Genomic DNA, 18,471 nt, shown 5'->3' on the forward strand with positions numbered 1-18,471 from the left:
TTGTATTAATAATTATTTTATATATATATATATAAACGAAAAAATGAGACCCAAGGCTATACTTATATACAATAGTTATAGTATACAAAAAAAAAAAAAAATAAGGGACCTAAGGCTACACTTATAAAAAGTAGCCATGGTATACAATGTGGCTACGCTTTACATGTGATGTAGTAGCGTTAAAAAGCGTAGCCTATTCTGGCAAAAATAGAAATTGAAAAGCGTAGCCTTTGATCCTGAACAGCTGATGCCAGGGCATTTTGGCCAGTTTCACTGACCTTTTCTTTACTGTTTTTAGGGTAGTTTCATGCATTTCCTTAGAAAATAAGCTAGTTTTGGGTAGATATTCACTTACATCTTGATTCAAGCATACATTGTGCACTTTACATGATTTCATGAGGATTTTGCATGAATTTAATGACAAATTGGATGTTGTACTTCCCATGACTTGGACTAGAACTTTGATGCACTCTATTGCTTGATTTCAGGACAAAAGAAGCAAGGAAGAACCACGTTAGCAGCCACGTTAATCTAATTAACGTAACTTCTAACGTGAAATGGGAGTAACTTGCAAAGTTAATGAGAAAAGTAATCGCCAATAACACTCTCGAAGCCATCATTGCCCACGTTAAGAGTCACGTTAACTAAGTTAACGTGAACTCTAACGTGGAGGAAAGGAAATGGAGCCAACGTTAGTGACACTTACCTTTGTCACTAACGTTGGACCAAGCTCATAAGTGGCCACGTTAACTTAGTTAACGTGGCCTCTAACGTTAAGAAGTAAAGGGGAAGCCAACGTTAGTGACATTCAACTTTGTCACTAACGTTGGCCAAGTCACAATAAGCCACGTTAACTCCCACGTTAACCTAGTTAACGTGGAAGCTAACGTGAAAAAAGTAGGTGATCGACAATATTAATGACACCAAACATTGTCACTAACGTTGGGATTAACCCACACAAGCCCCAATAAGCCACGTTAACTCCCACGTTAACCTAGTTAACGTGGAAGCTAACGTGAAGAAGGAAGGTGATCGCCAACGTTAGTGACACCTAACATTGTCACTAACGTTGGAAGGAGCCCACACAAGCTACAATGAGCCATGTTAACTCCCACGTTAACTTAGTTAATGTGGAAGCTAACGTGGATAAGGGAATGATGAGCCAATGTTAGTGACACTCAACTTTGTCACTAACGTTAGAGATGGCTAGCATGGCCACGTTAGAAGCCACGTTAACCTAGTTAACGTGAGAAATCGGGGCACATTGGAACGTTAGTGACAAAGGTAAGTGTCACTAACGTTCTCGAAGGTTGGCAAGCCTACGTTAAAAGAGCCACGTTAACTAAGTTAACGTGGACTCTAACGTAGGAAAGGGGGAGACTTCTCAACGTTATTGGGAAAGGTAAGTCCCAATAATGTGTGCGAAGGACAAAGATGCAACGTTAGTAGCAACGTTTGTGCCACTAATGTTGGAGTTAACGTGGCTCTTACTTTGGTGAGGAACGTTAGTAAAAAAGGTGATTGTCACTAACGTTCTCGAACCCACATTTCCACTTAAACGTTAACACCACTAACGTCTTGAGCTAAAGTCTCTGCCCACTTCACACTTTCTCTCTGCAAGTAAAACTAAGCCCAATGAAGAAGATAACTGCTTCAAACTCAAGATCCAAAGGCCCATACCCAAGACTTGAAGAGCCAACTAGAAGATCAGAAGAGTAGTATATATAGGAGTAGCTTTAAATTAAAATGAGAGTTGGAAATTATAGGGAACCTCTTGGCATAGAACTACTCTCTATATTTTACTTTCTCTGCACTTCTAGTTTCATTATGTATTCTCCATCTTTGTTTTCATTTTCCAGAGCTATGAACAACTAAACCTCTTTCATTGGGTTAGGGAGCTCTGTTGTAATTTGATGGATCAATACTAGTTTTCATTATTCTTCTTCTATCTTTTCTCTTGATTTTACTTGAAAGCTTTCGATCTTCATCCAATTGGGTAGTTATCTTGGAAAAGAAGCTATTCAAACTTGGATCTCTTCTGAACCTTGAAAGAGGAATGAAGAGATCATGCTAGAAATTCTTTCTCATGCTAGACCAAATTGGGTTTGGATGGATATGTGACTATAATCCTCTCAACACTTGATTTGGGAAATGCATGTGGTATAATCAGTGACCATACTTCATCTCTTCTCATGAGCAATTGACCAAGGAATTGGCTATTGATCAAGATTTGAGAGATTGAATTACAAGGAATTGTAATTCGATCACTTAAGATTGCCAAGGAGATCAATGAGTGCATTGATTGAGGAAGAGATGAAAATAAAATTGATCCGGAGAATGCAACATCTCCTGAGCCCAATGAACTCCCCATTTCTGATCTTACCCATTCTCTTTAATTTCTGTCATTTACTTTTATGAGCAATTACCCCATTCCCATTTAAGATTCTGCAATTTACTTTCCGTCATCTACATTCAGCTCTTTATTTCTAGCATTTACTTTTCTGTTATTTAATTTTTCGCCGTTTAATTTTCTGTAATTCTCAACTCAAATTCTGATTCGCTCAACTAGAACATTCCTCTAATTAAAATTGCTTGATCAATCAATCCTTGTTGGATTCGACCTCACTCTATTGTGAGTTTTTACTTGACGACAAATTCGGTACACTTGCCGAAGGAAATTTGTTATGAGACAAGTTTTCCGTGCATCAAGTTTATGGCGCCATTGCCGGGGATTGATTGTGCATCAACAATGATTAAATTGGAGGGTAACTAGATTGAGCATTTTATTTTTGTTTGATTTAATTTTCTGTTTGAGTAATTTACTTTCAGTTTTAGTTAATTTCTTCCCTTCCCCCTACTTTTTTGTTTTAGTTATTTACCATTCATTTCACTAACCCACTAACTGTTTGATATATTGCATCACTCACACTAACAGTCATTCTGATAGAAATACTTTCTGCATCTATTTTCCTTGCTTGTACTTGTGGGTTGTATGACAGGGAGAAGAAGCGGGGCTTCAACTTTCTTTGATTCTGAACCTGAGAGGACCTTCCTTAGATTAAGGAGGGAAGCAAGAGGAAAGAGAGTAGTTGGTGCTAAGGAAGAGGAGGAATACTTTGAACCAAACATGGATGAAAACATGGAAAACCATCATGAAGAAGAGACTCACAACCATGGCGGAGGAGGTCGAGCAAATCATGCTGGGGAGGATAGAAGAGTTTTAGGCTCTTACATCAATCCAAACCCAGGAAACTATGGAAGTAGCATTCAAAAGCCAACCATCCACACTGACAATTTTGAACTAAAGCCACAGCTCATCACCCTTGTTCAGAACAATTGTTCGTTCGGAGGAGGTGTCCAAGAAGACCCCAATCAACATCTAACCACCTTCCTGAGAATATGTGACATAGTGAAGTCTAATGGTGTTCATCCTGACGCCTATAGACTGCTCTTATTTCCATTTTCACTCAAGGATAAGGCAGCCAAGTGGCTGGAGTCTTTCCCAAAGGAGAGCTTGACAACTTGGAAAGATGTGGTGAACAAATTCTTAGCAAGATTTTACCCCCCTCAACGAATCAATAGGCTGAGAGCTGAGGTCCAAACTTTCAGGCAACAAGATGGTGAGACTCTGTATGAAGCATGGGAGAGGTTTAAAGACCTAAGAAGGAGGTGCCCACCAGATATGTTCAATGAATGGGTGCAACTGCACATTTTCTATGAAGGGCTCTCTTATGAGTCAAAGAAGGCCGTAGACCATTCATCCGGAGGATCTTTGAACAAGAAGAAGACCATTGAGGAGGCCATAGATGTCATTGAAACTGTAGCAGAGAATAACTACTTCTATGCTTCCGAAAGAGGGAACACGAGAGGAGTGATGGAGCTAAACAATGTAGATGCTCTGCTGGCTCAGAACAAGCTCATTGCCCAGCAGCTGGCTGACCTCACCAAGAAGATGGAGAGGAACCAAGTAGCAGCAATCACTACTTCATCAACAACCCAAGAAGGAGTGAATGAAGAAGCAGAGGGTAGTCAGGAGCAAGCCAACTACATTGGGAATTCACCTAGGCAAAACCATGATCCATACTCTAAGACCTATAACCCTGGATGGAGGAATCACCCAAACTTTGGGTGGGGAAATCAACAAGACCAAGGCATAGATCAAAGACGTTCAAATCCCAACAACAATGCAGCCCACCAACATTTCACATCTAGACCATATCAGCACCCACATAACCAACCCTCTCAACACCTTTACCAAGGCCAAAATAACCCTCTTCATCCTTCTACCTCTAATCCCAATCTACCATCATTTGATGACAGACTCTCAAGGATTGAGAATCTACTTGAAAGCATAGGCAAAGAGATTCAAGACAACAAGGCATTCAAGGAGGAAGTGCGAGCAAATTTTAAGAACCAAGGAGATACAATCAAGAGGTTGGAATCTCAAGTGGGGTATCTCTCTGAGCAGATTCCCAAACCCACAGATGGATTCCCAAGTGACTAACGAGAAGATTTTTACCAGTAAAGAGATTCATAGAAACAGTCGCGTTGTAGATATAGTCTCTAAACCGACAAAAATCCCTTCGTACAAACGTTTTGGGTGTCACAAGTAACAAACCCCTTTAAAAATTGTTAACCTCGGGTCATCTTCTCAAGGAACTGCGAGGAAGTATGTTCTTATTATTGGCTATAGAGGTTGTAATCGGGGTTTAGAAGATGAGAAGCAAGTAATTTGAATGACAGGTAAAGTAAATGGCAATTAAAAATAAATAAATACTGTAAAGCAAACTTTTGGCAAGGTAAGAGAAGTTGGAGGTCCAACGTAGTTATCTCTCTCAACTATAATGAAAGTTGAATCTAAACTCCACTTGATCAACCTGTACCAGGGCAAGGAAAGTCAAGGGACTAATTAAATTGACCTTTGAATCCTATTTATTTCCTAAGAAAAGGTTGGGATTACTTAAGTTCAGCTCAATTAGCAAGATAACGATTATCAATTATGTTGAGTTTAATAACTGTTGAGTTACTAAATTCTTAACCAGAACCAAAAGGGAAAAAAGTAAAATTGCTGGAATGATAAAAAATGTCCTTAGATGGGAAGCAATGGTAAGTTAAATCAAAGAGAACAATCATAAACTGAAAATACCTCAATTATCATTAATTCAAATAATAGTCTGTAACATGGAAGAATTCTTAGATCAAATTATAATAATCAATTCAAATGTTAGAATAAATAAATAGAAGTAAAACTAAAATAAAAGAACATTAAACCTGGGATCCAGAGTTACTCTTAAAACAAGAAGAAATCCTAAATCCTAAAAGAGAGAGAGAAGATCTCCCTCTCAACTAAATCTAAATCATTGAAAGGTAAAATATGCGAGCTCCCTTTGAATGGGTGCATTCCCACACTTTATAACCTCTGGTCTATGCTGTCTGTACTTGGATCTGGGCCAAAAAGGGCCTCAGAATTCGCTGGGGGCGTATTCTGTAATTTCTGGTAAGTGGCCTCTGTCACGCGTCCGCGTGGGTCACGCGGTCGCGTCATTTGGAGCTTTTCCTTGCCACGCGGTCGCGTCAGTCATGCGACCGCGTCATATGCGTTCTGCTTAAGGCGCGCGGTCACGTTAGTCATGCGGCCGCGTCGCTGCTGATTCGTGCTTGGCACGCGATCGCGTTATTCATGCGATCGCGTGAATACCAGTTTCCTTCAAAGCTCCGTTTTGCTTTCTCCTTCCATTTCTGTATGTTTCCTTTTCCGTCTTTTAAGTCATTCTGCCTTAGAAAATCTGAAACTACTCAACACACTGATCACGGCATCGAATGGGAATAAAGGTAATTAAATTAATTAATTTTAAAGCTTAGGAAACATGTTTTTCATTTACATCACATAATAAGGAAGGGAAAGTAAAATCATGTAATTAATGTGAATAAGTAGGTGAAGGATTGTATAAATGACTCAAATTAAGCATAAAAGAACTCATGAAATATGGGTTTATCAACCTCCCCATACTTAAACACTAGCATGTCCTCATGCTAAATCCAAGGTAAATAATTAAGGTTAAAGTGATGGAATGTCATGCAATGCAACCTAATTTAAATGCAACTACCTAAATGAATGATGCATCATGCAACTCTAATTTATTCACTCATATATAAAGCTTACATGTAGCCAAGTTAATTCATATTCTCAAGGAGTCATGTATATATACATAGCCAACCCTTAAATAATAAAGCAATTTAGCAAATGAGATGGGAAAGAAAACACTTGTATAAACTTGCAAAACAATTAGTAAATTAAGTACAGATATATGTTGATGAGTTATTGAACCCTCACTGGATTTTGTGTTTACTCTCTAGTCACTCAGTGTTTATTGGGTTTATTCACTCTATTTTTCTTTTTATTCTTACTTTCTATAGCTTTGTTCTTTATCTAAACAATCAACAATTATAGAATATAGTCATACCAAAAAGTCATGAGGTCTTTAATTGAGGTTGTAATGGGGCTAAGGTAAGGGTAAGGATTTATGTATAGGGTTAAGTGAGCTAAATAAGTGAATCCTTAATTAGACTAAGATATCACCTAACATACATATTTAGTAAAATAAAATCTTTTTTACCTATTTTCCCATATTATCCCACTTATTGTTACATGCTCATGTTTCACTTTTTATTTTTATCCCATGTGCATTGTTTTTATTTTGCATTGGGGAATTTCTTTTGTATCCCCTTTTATTTAGATGCTGAAAAATAACTCTCTTTTTTTTTTCAATGCACATGGTAATTAAATCACTTAGATTTTCTCATGAGCATGCTTCCCAAATTTTATTTTTATTCCTTTAAACTTTTCTACCCTTTTGTTTCTATTACCCATGTTCCCAAAAGGTTTTCCACATTTAACTCTATTCATAATTTTCTATCTTAAGCTAACTAAGGATTCACTTGGGATTTTCTTTTATTTTTCTGCTTAAGGCTAGTAATTTGGCTAAATAGAATAAAGGGGTTTTAAAAGGCTCAAGGGGACTAACAAGGGTGATGTAAAAGGTAGGCTAATTTGGGGTAAGTGAGTTGAAATCAAATGATGGCCTCAATCATTCTCTTGGTATGTATCTATTCTATATTCTATAATTGGACATATAGATTAAAGCAAAGGAAAGAACATCAGAATAAAAAGAAATGTAACACACAGAAATGAAATTATGGTTTGAATGCAACCATACAATTTAAACTCAAGACTCACAGGCTGTGTGTTCTCTAACTCAAGCATCATATATCATTTATATATTGTATGCAGGTTTAGTTAAAAATTCCCATTATTCTCATAAAAAAATTAATTAGGGTAGCTTTTAAGGTTTTAATGTTCCTCCTTGATGAAATGTTGTCGGCTTAACTACATCATGTAATGCTATATATAAGGTTTGTGGATTTAAATCTGTTATGTTCAATTTCCTAGCTTACTTCCTTTTTATATTTTTCAATTTTAAACTTATACTATCTTATGCTAAAAAGGGTAAGCTATACTAATTAATCCACTAATAAATCAGAATTGCAAAATAAACTAAATAACTAAAATAAACTAAATGGCTAAAGTATGAACTAAAGATGCAAAATGCAGAAAATAGAGTAAAACTACATAAAAGCAATGTATATAAGTACTCAGAAAATAACAGTAAAAGGAAAAATACAGAAAAATATCCAAAATAAAAGAAAAAGTATGTAGTGGTTCACCAAAATAAACGCCAGAGATGGCGACCTCCCCACACTTAAAAGGAAGCATCGTCCTCGATGCTCAATCAAGCCGGGTGTGAAGGAGTATCATCACTGGGAGGGATGGTAGCTGGAGTCTCAGTGGTGGTGGTGGGCTGAGGGTCTGGCTGCTGTGGAGGAGGGGCTGACTGGATCGGGATCTCAAGATCCGCAGCCTCAATCTGATGTGGGACCGCTGCCTGTGGTGCGGCTGGTGCTGCCTCCTGGGAATGGGTCTCTGCCTCGGGCGCATCCGCCTCCTCCTCAGATGCCTCGGATGGTGTGTCGGGCTCGGAGGGGATATCGCCGGATCGTATCATCAGCTTTAGGTGCTCATAGCGCCGCTTGTTGCGATGCTCCATCTGGTCAAGTCGTCGGAACAAGTGGTGCACCAGATGATAGACGGGCTCTGTGGCAGGTGGAGGTGCAGTGGTGGTAGCAGGGGTAGGTGGTGCAGCAGTGGAGGAAGAGGGTCTAGCAGACTGTGGGGCTGACTCATCAGTAGCAGTGAATGGTGCTGGTCTGTGGCCCAGGGCTAAGAAGTTCTGGCTGTGCGGAATGATCTTCCTGCAATCTGCCGCTGGTGGTCTCTCATCGGCATCCTCCCATGGCACGTCATCTCGATGGCCAAGCTGTGTAACTAGATATGGAAAGGGGAGGGTGCCTCGGACGTGGACCCTGGCCATATAATGCCGAATGAAACGTGGCAGATAAAGGTCCTTACCCTCCAGCACACACCAAAGGAGGGTGATCATAGCAGCCGGGATCTCCGTCTCATGAGTACTCGGCATCACATAATTACTCAAGATCTGATGCCATAACCGAGCCTCATCGGTCAAGTATGCTCTCTTGATCCCTCTAGGCATGGTAGTGTCCTGACCCATCTCCCAAGGGACTTTCGGGTCGAGAGCTATCCGTGCCTTTACGGTATCCCAATCAAACTTCATCCGGCGCATGTCCTCCTCAGCCTTTGAATAACCATCAGGCTGATCGGACTTGGCTGGGAGCCGGAGAATGTCCTCTAAGGCCTCCTCAGTGACCAGAATTTGTTTTCCTCTCAGGTTCACTGCATCTAGGGTGGTGAGGTAGTAGTTGCAGTAGAATTCCCGTACCCAAGATGAATTGACCTCTGTCAGTGTTCGCTCCAGAAAGAACCAGCCCCTTTGCTTAATTTGCTCAGTGGTGTACTGCTGGAGGGCTTCTGGAATCTTCAGAGTTCGTTCCAGGTATAGATTTCTGGAGTTTGCAAAAGCCAGGTACTTCAACTCACAGTACCGGTTTGCAAATTTTATAGGATCAGTCACAGGGAGCAGCTGGTCAGCTTTTTCCTGCTATGTGAAGTTCTTCTCCTGCCATGAAGAATCATGCATTAGAGCAATGATGGACTGGGAGGAATCTCCTCTCTTGCGCTTGCCAGTAGCCTTGCCTTTTCCTTTCCTCTGTGAGGTAGACATCCTGAAAAACAGAAAACCAGGATATGGATAAAATAGGAAAGCAAATAGGCAATTAAACAAAGGAAACTCAAAGCTGCAAGGGAGAAATAAAATAAGGAAAATGAGTAAATAAAATGTGATTGAATTCATGTTAAATGGAAAAATAAACAATATGCCATGGGTAGAAAGTTAGAGGAAAGTGAAAATAATCAGAAAAGAGATTAAAAGGGTTAATATGGTTAGAATTTGAAAAAGAAATTAGTAAATTAAAATTAGTGAGTTAGTAAAGTGCGGGTTAAAGTAAGTGGCATAGAAAAATTCCACATAACAAGGATTCACAGGTAAGAATAGAAGTACTCATAATCGAACAAGGAAAACAGGGCGATGCTGATTCGAATAGAAATAAAGAAAGTAAAAATTGGAATCAGTGAATCACAAATGCAGTTTATGAACCAGGAAATCAAAGAGGATAAGAATGTCTGCCATAGCATTCATGAAATGGTGTGGGTAAAGCAGAGTGAAACAGAGATCAGAAATTCCAAACCAAAACATGAATGAAAACAATTTTTTTTAAAAAAATTTGGGCAGCATTCCGGCTAAAATTGGATTATCCCGGAAAATAAACAGCAATCATAGCAGTTCATATGAATTTAAAAACTAGCTGCAGTTACCAGCAATGAATAGAAACAGGAAAATTTAGAGTAACAAGCAGCAAGTGCAAGAAATCATAGCATATGAATGAGGTCACAGGAACAGAAATTGCAGTTATGATAAAACATAAACAGGAACAGTGCAAGTAAACAGACCTAGATCCACTAACCACAGCCTAAGCTACCTAACAACCTAAAAATCCACTACAGAATGCATATCTATCTATCCTAATGATGAACAGAAACGGAAAAAGTACAGAAAAAATGATGAACAGAAAAAAGGGGGTTGCGTTTTACGGAACCTGGTAGGCGGAAGGGGTGGAACGGGGAAGAAGGTGGCTGCGGCGGCGTCCGGGGCGGTGGCGGGGCACGGTGTCGCGGTGGTGGCTGGTGGGGGCAGTGGCGGTGAGGGTTTCGGGTTAGTGATAGAAGAAGGGGGGTGCGGGTGGGTGGCGGAGAGAGAGGGGGGGCGCGGCTGGGTGGCCAGCGGTGGGGGCGGTGGTCGCGGAGGCAGTGGTGGAGAGGGGAGGAGAGAGGAAGAAGGGAGGGGAGGGGGTTGCGGCGGCGGCGTCCGGGGTGGTGGCGGCGTCTGGGTGGCTGGCGGTGGCGGCTGGGTGGTGGTTGGAGGGAGAGGGAGCAGAGAAGGAGAAGAGGGTTGGGGGTGGGGGGGGCTCGCGACTGATAGGGTTCGCGGGTTGGGGGGGTTATATTTTTGAATCCACGCGGCCGCGTGGGGCACGCGGTCGCGTGGTTGGGGTGAAAATGGGAGTGACGCGATCGCGTGGGGCGCGCGATCGCATGAGAGGGGGGAAGGAAGGGTGACGCGATCGCGTGGGTCGCGCAATCGCGTCGCTGGAATTTGTGCTAAACGCACGACTCCAGCGCCGTTTTAGCGCAACTCTCTGTCTCCTTTTGGGGTGATGTGCAATCCATGCGACGCGATCGCGTCACTCACGCGATCGTGTGGGATTGGTATTGTGCAAGTGACGCGGTCCCATGGGGCATGCGATCGCGTGGGCCAATTTGTGCGAAACGCACAAGGGCCGCACGATTCCAGCCTAACTTTCTGTTCGTTGGATCCTTACGCCGATATATATATCACGCGGCCGCGTGGGTCACGCGGTCGCGCGGGTGGCGTTTTCCGCGATATGGCGCGATCGCATGGGGCATGCGGTCGCGTCGTGCATCCCTTTTTTTTTATACATGAAAAATGCAGAATGCAATGACTAATATGAATGTTATGCATGATTCCATGTTTAATAAATTAAAATGAAAAAGGAAAAATAAAAGCAATTAACAAGAAATAAATTGAAAAAAAAGCGACCATACCATAGTGGGTTGTCTCCCACCTAGCACTTTTAGTTAAAGTCCTTAAGTTGGACATTGGAGGAGTATCCTGTTATGGTGGCTTATGTTTAAATTCGTCCAGAAATCTCCACCAGTGCTTGGAATGCCAATAGCCTCCGGGGTCCCAAACTAGGCACACAAAGCTTTCGAACAACTTTAAATATATTGTTAGGCTCCCGAGATGACAAATGTCAGAATAAACTCTAGGATTCCAAGCCTTGCTTTTAAATCCGCCTCCGTCTTGATCTACATGTCTCCATTCGGGCGGGTTAAAAAGTAGAATCTCACCTTGGTGACCAAACGTTTTCCGTGATCGATGTAATTGAGCATGATACTAATCCGTGTACTTCGAGGTGAAGCGTGGAACCTTATTGAACCTTGTGCACCAGCTCTGAGTACGAGCCATTTCCCTCTTACTCTTAAAGCCGCAGAGAGCTCTAAGCTGGCCATCTGTTTCAAGCAAACCATATTCAAGTGAATAAGTAAAATTACAAGTTAAGGATTATACCCACTTGAAGCTTGTATTAGGTGTTTTTGGTGGTTCTGCAAGTTCTGTTTCCTTGTGCTCTTCTGTGAATTCCTCCACTTCTTTGCAAAGATCTTCAATTGTATCTGTGTCCTGGTCAAAGTCTTCTATGTCTTCCTCACCACTTGAGTCATAGATTGGAGGTTGAGAGAAATCTACCTCTGCATCATCTTCATATTCACTTGGGAAAGATTCTTCTATCTCAGAGAATTCACTTGCGGATGCAAGTTCATCACTAAGAGAGCTAGACTTGTGACTATTATCATCAAGGGAATTTATTTCTTAGATTATTCCGTCTGATTCTTCATAAACGATTTGCCTTGGAGAAATATCCTCCTTAGCATCAACTGTAGCATCCTGGATGGAGTTTTCCTCAATTCTGGATTCCCATGGAGGTTCAGCATCTCCTAGATCTTCAACCAACTCTTCTTCTTGAACAAAGACAGCTTCTTCTAATTGTTCCAGTACAAATTCATGCTCTGTCTTGTCCACTGGAGTTTCTGGCACTTCCTTCATGCTCTGCTCTTCATTGGGCTGTCCACATGGAGCTGTGGTTGATCCTTGTATATTTGAGTGCCTAGAAGCCCATTGAATCATCGCTTGTTCCAGTTGTTTAATGGTTGTTTGGAATTTAATTATTGTTTCCCTTAGGCGATCCTCTACTTCTCGGGTTGCTGGACTTGGACATGCTACAAAGGAAAGTGGTGGTGATTGGGAGCGATTGGATTGGTATTAGGGTAAGGATGGATCATACGGTGGCGAATGGTGAAGAGAAGCTTGTGAGTGTGGTGGTTCAAGGTTATGTTGAAAGGGTGGTTTATATGCACGGGGTGGGGCTTGTTGGCAGTCACAAGGTTGTCCACCATGTCTTTCAGCTGGGTATGCATTGTGGAATGGTCTTTGTCAAGGATATCTCGGAGGGTGTTGCTGCCAAAAGGGTTGATTAGATCCTCTTGGTTCCATCCATCCTTGATTGGTCTGACCTTGATGCACATTCCTGTTGTAACTTTTATTTCCTTTAACAACATTAGAACCAAACTCAAAGCGAGAGGGGTGAGAGTTCATAGTAGCAAATAAAGGTAAAAAGGGAAAACAAAAATAAATAAACAAGCAAAAGAAAAATATTTACAATAACCAATAATAAGGCACACGTTAGCAGTTCCCCGGCAACGGCGCCATTTTGACGAGAAGATTTTTACCAGTAAAGAGATTCATAGAAACATTCGCGTTGTAGATATAGTCTCTAAACCGACAAAAATCCATTCGTACAAACGTTTTGGGTGTCACAAGTAACAAACCCCTTTAAAAATTGATAACCGAGTATTCAAACCTCGGGTCGTCTTCTCAAGGAACTGCGAGAAAGTATGTTCTTATTATTGGCTATAGAGGTTGTAATCGGGGTTTAGAAGATGAGAAGCAAGTAATTTGAATGACAGGTAAAGTAAATGGCAATTAAAAATAAATAAATACTGTAAAGCAAACTTTTGGCAAGGTAAGAGAAGTTGGAGGTCCAACGTAGTTATCTCTCTCAACTATAATGAAAGTTGAATCTAAACTCCACTTGATCAACCTGTACCAAGGCAAGGAAAGTCAAGGGACTAATTAAATTGACCTTTGAATCCTATTTATTTCCTAAGAAAAGGTTGGAATTACTTAAGTTCAGCTCAATTAGCAAGATAACGATTATCAATTATGTTGAGTTTAATAACTGTTGAGTTACTAAATTCTTAACCAGAACCAAAAGGGGAAAAAGTAAAATTGCTGGAATGATAAAAAATGTCCTTAGATGGGAAGCAATGGTAACATAAATCAAAGAGAACAATCATAAACTGAAAATACCTCAATTATCATTAATTCAAATAATAGTTTGTAACATGTAAGAATTCTTAGATCAAATTATAATAATCAATTCAAATATTGGAATAAATAAATAGAAGTAAAACTAAAATAAAAGAACATTAAACCTGGGATCCAGAGTTACTCTTAAAACAAGAAGAAATCCTAAATCCTAAAAGAGAGAGAAAAGATCTCCCTCTCAACTAAATCTAAATCATTGAAAGGTAAAATATGCGAGCTCCCTTTGAATGGGTGCATTTCCACACTTTATAACCTCTGGTCTATGCTGTCTGTACTTGGATCTGGGCCAAAAAGGGCTTCAGAATTCACTGGGGGCGTATTCTGTAATTTCTGGTGCGTGGCCTCTGTCACGCGTCCGCGTGGGTCACGCGGTCGCGTCATTTGGAGCTTTTCCTTGCCACGCGGTCGCGTCAGTCATGCGACCGCGTCATATGCGTTCTGCTTAAGGCGCGCGATCGCGTCAGTCATGCGGCCGCGTCGCTGCTGATTCGTGCTTGGCACGCGATCGCATCATCCATGCGATCGCGTGAATACCAGTTTCCTTCAAAGCTCCGTTTTGTTTTCTCCTTCCATTTCTGTATGTTTTCTTTTCCGTCCTTTAAGTCATTCTGCCTTAGAAAATCTGAAACTACTCAACACACTGATCACGGCATCGAATGGGAATAAAGGTAATTAAATTAATTAATTTTAAAGCTTAGGAAACATGTTTTTCATTTACATCACATAATAAGGAAGGGAAAGTAAAATCATGTAATTAATGTGAATAAGTAGGTGAAGGATTGTATAAATCACTCAAATTAAGCACAAAAGAACTCATGAAATATGGGTTTATCAGTGACACAGAGAAGAATCCGGGAGGTGAAACAAGGAAAGTAAGATGGGAAGATTGCAAGATGGTCACTATAAGTGATAAGGAGACTGAGGACAAGTCAAACGAGTTGGTAGAACAACCTGGAGACACCTCAATAGAGAAGGAGGAAAAAGATCACCAAGAACCAGAAATCTCACAACAGGAGCTGCTGAGGCTTTATGCACCCTTTTCCCAACTACTCAAGGGTGCTGTTGAGAAGAGAATATACTCAAGATTTCTTGACTTGTTTGCATCTCTGAATGTCAACATACCATTCATCAAGACCATCCAACAAATGCCTGCATACATCAAATACATGAAGGAACTGCTCCCTAGGAAAAGCTCACTCAAAGGAGGCCAAACTATAGTAATGAACAAGGAGTGCAGTGCCCTCATTCAACCACAGTTGCCTACAAAAAGAAAAGATCCAGGGAGTTTTCATGTCCCATGTGCCATAGGAGAAATAATGTTTGATAAAGCACTCTGCGATTTGGGAGTAAGCATCAACTTAATGCCCTTATCCCTGGTGAAGAGGCTGAAGATCAATGAGATAATGCCCACAGATGTAGTCATCAAGCTGGCTGACAAAACTCAAAAACAAGCAATAGGAGTGGTGGAAAATGTGTTGGTAAAGGTTGGGAAATACTTTCTTCCCACAGACTTCGTCATCCTGGACATGGAAGAGAGTCACACTCACCCAATCATATTGGGAAGACCATTCCTAGCTACAGCCAGAGCACTCATAGATGTTGAGCGAGGGGAGCTAATATTGAGGATCCATGATGAATGACTCAGTTTTAATGTCTTCAAACTCTCACAAGAAGCAGACCAAGAGAACAAAGAACCAAGCAAAGATCATAATGAGATACTGAAAGAGGAAGCAAGCATTGAAGCACAACCAGCCCAGCTGGGAAAGCCCTTGCTTGATGAACAAGGAAATAAGCAGTTGTCACAGCTCAAGGAAAAGCTGGAGGAACCTAAACCACCAGAGACATGTGAAGACAACAACAAAATTCCCTTAGAAGAAGAAGTCACAAAGAGCAAGGCAACATCAAAAGGAACAAAGAAGAAGGTACCAAGGAGGTGGAGGAACAAGAAGATCCCTACCGAGGACTTCTCTCCAGGGGATAAAGTGATCTCAGCTTACTTCCCAGATATCCCCCCTGATCTCCCCACTGTACCATCTCAGTTACCTAAGGTCTTCACTATCAACAGAGTTCTCTCCTTGGAACATGTAGAGATCATTGATACAACCAATGGATATAAGTCCAAGGCAAGAGGGGAGGACTTGAAGCACTATCAACCTCCCTGATGAAGAAGAAACGTCAAGCTAGTGATGCTAAAGAAGCGCTTCATAGGAGGCAACCCATGTTTTATATGCCTTTAATAGTGAATAAGTCAATATTCATGAATTCCAACCCAAACTTGACAAACACTTGGTGAAATCCTTATTATGCAGTATATAGTGAAGAACAAGTTTGGTGTTCAAAGCATGCCAAGAAAGCATGGATGCAACTCAGAGCATGCTAGTCTTGGAGCTTTGAACAAAACTTTTCATCACAGTGCTCCAAACTAAGTTTGGTGTCACCCAGGGTGCCACAAATATGCATATAAGGATGCACAGTTAGTTAGTTAGTTGGTGTTCATGAATAAACAACCTAATCCTTTTTCTTTACTATACTAGCCGTAAAGTTTAATTTTTATGATATTGAATTTTCTTATTTTATTTTTATAGGGAAAAGGAGAGGAGCATTGAAGGGGATTGATTGGACAATTAAATGAAAAAGGTTCGGCCACTCCATGAAGAGAAACTACACCCTTGTCTCAAGAAGGAATGCATTGGAAATTGTTGCCATGCAACATTGAAAAAAGGAGACCCTTGGAGACCGAACCAATAACCTTCATAAAGTGATGATCCTTGTCCTTTCTCCATGCACAACCCCAACCGTCCATCAAGCAACCATTCCATCAATCCACACCCTCCACTCACTCATAATCTCCCTATATAAATGAGTCCTAGTGCATACTTACCCCTCACATTCAAATTCCCACTCTCCACACTTCACACTTTCGGCATCCAAAACCCCTTCATCACACCTCGTCTTAACCAACCAAATTCCTCATCTATCCTTACCTTCCAATCCCCTCACACAGCAACTCAAATTCATGGCATCTTCAAGCTCCAAGAGGCAAAAGAGGAAGGAACCAATGGAGAACATTCCTTTCGATGAGAAGAGATTCAAAACTGCCTTCCATGAACAAGAATTTGAAAGGATCAAGATCAAGAAGATATTGCCTGAGTTAACCTTCCAAATCAATGAAGACGAGTGCCCACAGATTCGGGAGAAAATTGAACAAAGAGGGTGGCAAAGGCTCACCAATCCAGAGGGGAAGATCAATGCAAACCTCATCAAAGAGTTCTACGCAAATGTGGTTAGAGAAGACAAAACCAGGGCCCCAACCTTCAAAAGCTATGTACGAGGAAAGGAGGTAGACTTCAGCCCAAATGCTATAACAGGAACTCTTCACTTGAAATCACCACATTTTGATGAGTGATGAGAGGATATTTTATACGCTTTTTGGGGTTAATTTCATATAGTTTTTAGTATGTTTTAGTTAGTTTTTAGTTTATTTTCATTAGTTTCTAGGAAAAATTCATATTTCTAGACTTTACTATGAGTTTGTGTGTTTTTCTATAATTTCAGGTATTTTCTGGCTGAAATTGAGGGAGCTGAGCAAAAATCTGATTCAGGTTGAAAAAGGACTGCTGATGCTGTTGGATTCTGACCTCTCTGCACTTGGAATGGAATTTCTGGAGCTACAGGAGTCTAAATGGCGCGCTTCCAATTGCGTTGGAAAGTAGACATCCAGGGCTTTCCAGAAATATATAATAGTTCATACTTTACTCAAGGATAGATGACGTAAACTGGCGTTCAACGCCAGTTCCATGTTGCTGTCTGGCGTCCAGCGCCAGAAACAAGTTACAAGTTGGAGTTCAACGCCAGAAAAGGATCCAAAGCTGGCGTTGAACGCCTAAAACAGCCCTATGCACGTGATTAGCTTAAGTCTCAGCCCCAGCACACACCAAGTGGGCCCCAGAAGTAGATTTCTGCACCATCTATCATAGTTTGTTCATTTTCTGTAAACCTAGGTTACTGGTTTAGTATTTAAACAACTTTTAGATGTTTATTTCGCATCTCATGACATTTTAGATCTGAACTTTGTACCTTTTGACGGCATGAGTCTCTAAACTCCATTGTTGGGGGTGAGGAGCTCTGCTGTGTCTCGATGAATTAATGCAAGTATTTCTGTTTTCCATTCAAACATGCGTGTTCCTATCTAAGATATCCATTCGAACTTTAATATGAATGTGATGAACGTGACAATCATCATCATTCCTCCACGAACGCGTGCCTGACAACCACTTATGTTCCACCGTAGAATGAATGAATATCTCTTAGATCTCTTAATCAGAATCTTCGTGGTATAAGCTAGATGATGGCAGCATTCAAGAGAATCCGGAAAGTCTAAACCTTGTCTGTGGTATTCCGAGTAGGATTCAGGGATTGAATGACTGTGATGAGCTTCAAACTCGCGAGTGCTGGGCGTAGTGACAGACGCAAAAGGATAGTAAATCCTATTCTGGTACGATTGAGAACCTGCAGATGATTAGCCGTGCGGTGACAGCGCATCTGGACCCTTTTCACTGGAAGGATGGATGGTAGCCATTGACAACGGTAATCCACCAACACACAGCTTGCCATAGGAGGACGTGCGTGCGTGAATCAGAAAACAGAGGAAAGCAGAATTTCAGAAGACAAAGCATCTCCAAAACTCCAACATATTCTCCATCATTGCATACAAGTATAATTTGTGTTCTGCCCTTTTATTCCTTGCAATCAAATTTGATAAGTGAATTATTTTATTGTCTTCTTGACTAAGAGTTACAAGATAACCATAGATTGCTTCAAGCCAACAATCTCCATGGGATCGACCCTTACTCACGTAAGGTATTACTTGGACGACCCAGTGCACTTGCTGGTTAGTGGTACGAGTTGTAAAAAG

The 18,471-nt window shown here is 40.9% G+C and overlaps 1 non-coding gene across 1 annotated transcript; it reads right to left on the minus strand.

The window, feature by feature from the left end:
• Positions 1 to 3,580: 3,580 nt before the first annotated feature.
• On the minus strand, positions 3,581 to 3,687 carry LOC112781297 (small nucleolar RNA R71). The gene has a single exon (XR_003192081.1). It is a non-coding gene; the product is annotated as a small nucleolar RNA R71 (small nucleolar RNA).
• Between the last annotated feature and the right edge of the window lie 14,784 nt (positions 3,688 to 18,471).

This window comes from Arachis hypogaea, chromosome 19 (assembly GCF_003086295.3).
Source record: "Arachis hypogaea cultivar Tifrunner chromosome 19, arahy.Tifrunner.gnm2.J5K5, whole genome shotgun sequence".
NCBI classification, from domain to species: Eukaryota; Viridiplantae; Streptophyta; class Magnoliopsida; order Fabales; family Fabaceae; genus Arachis; species Arachis hypogaea.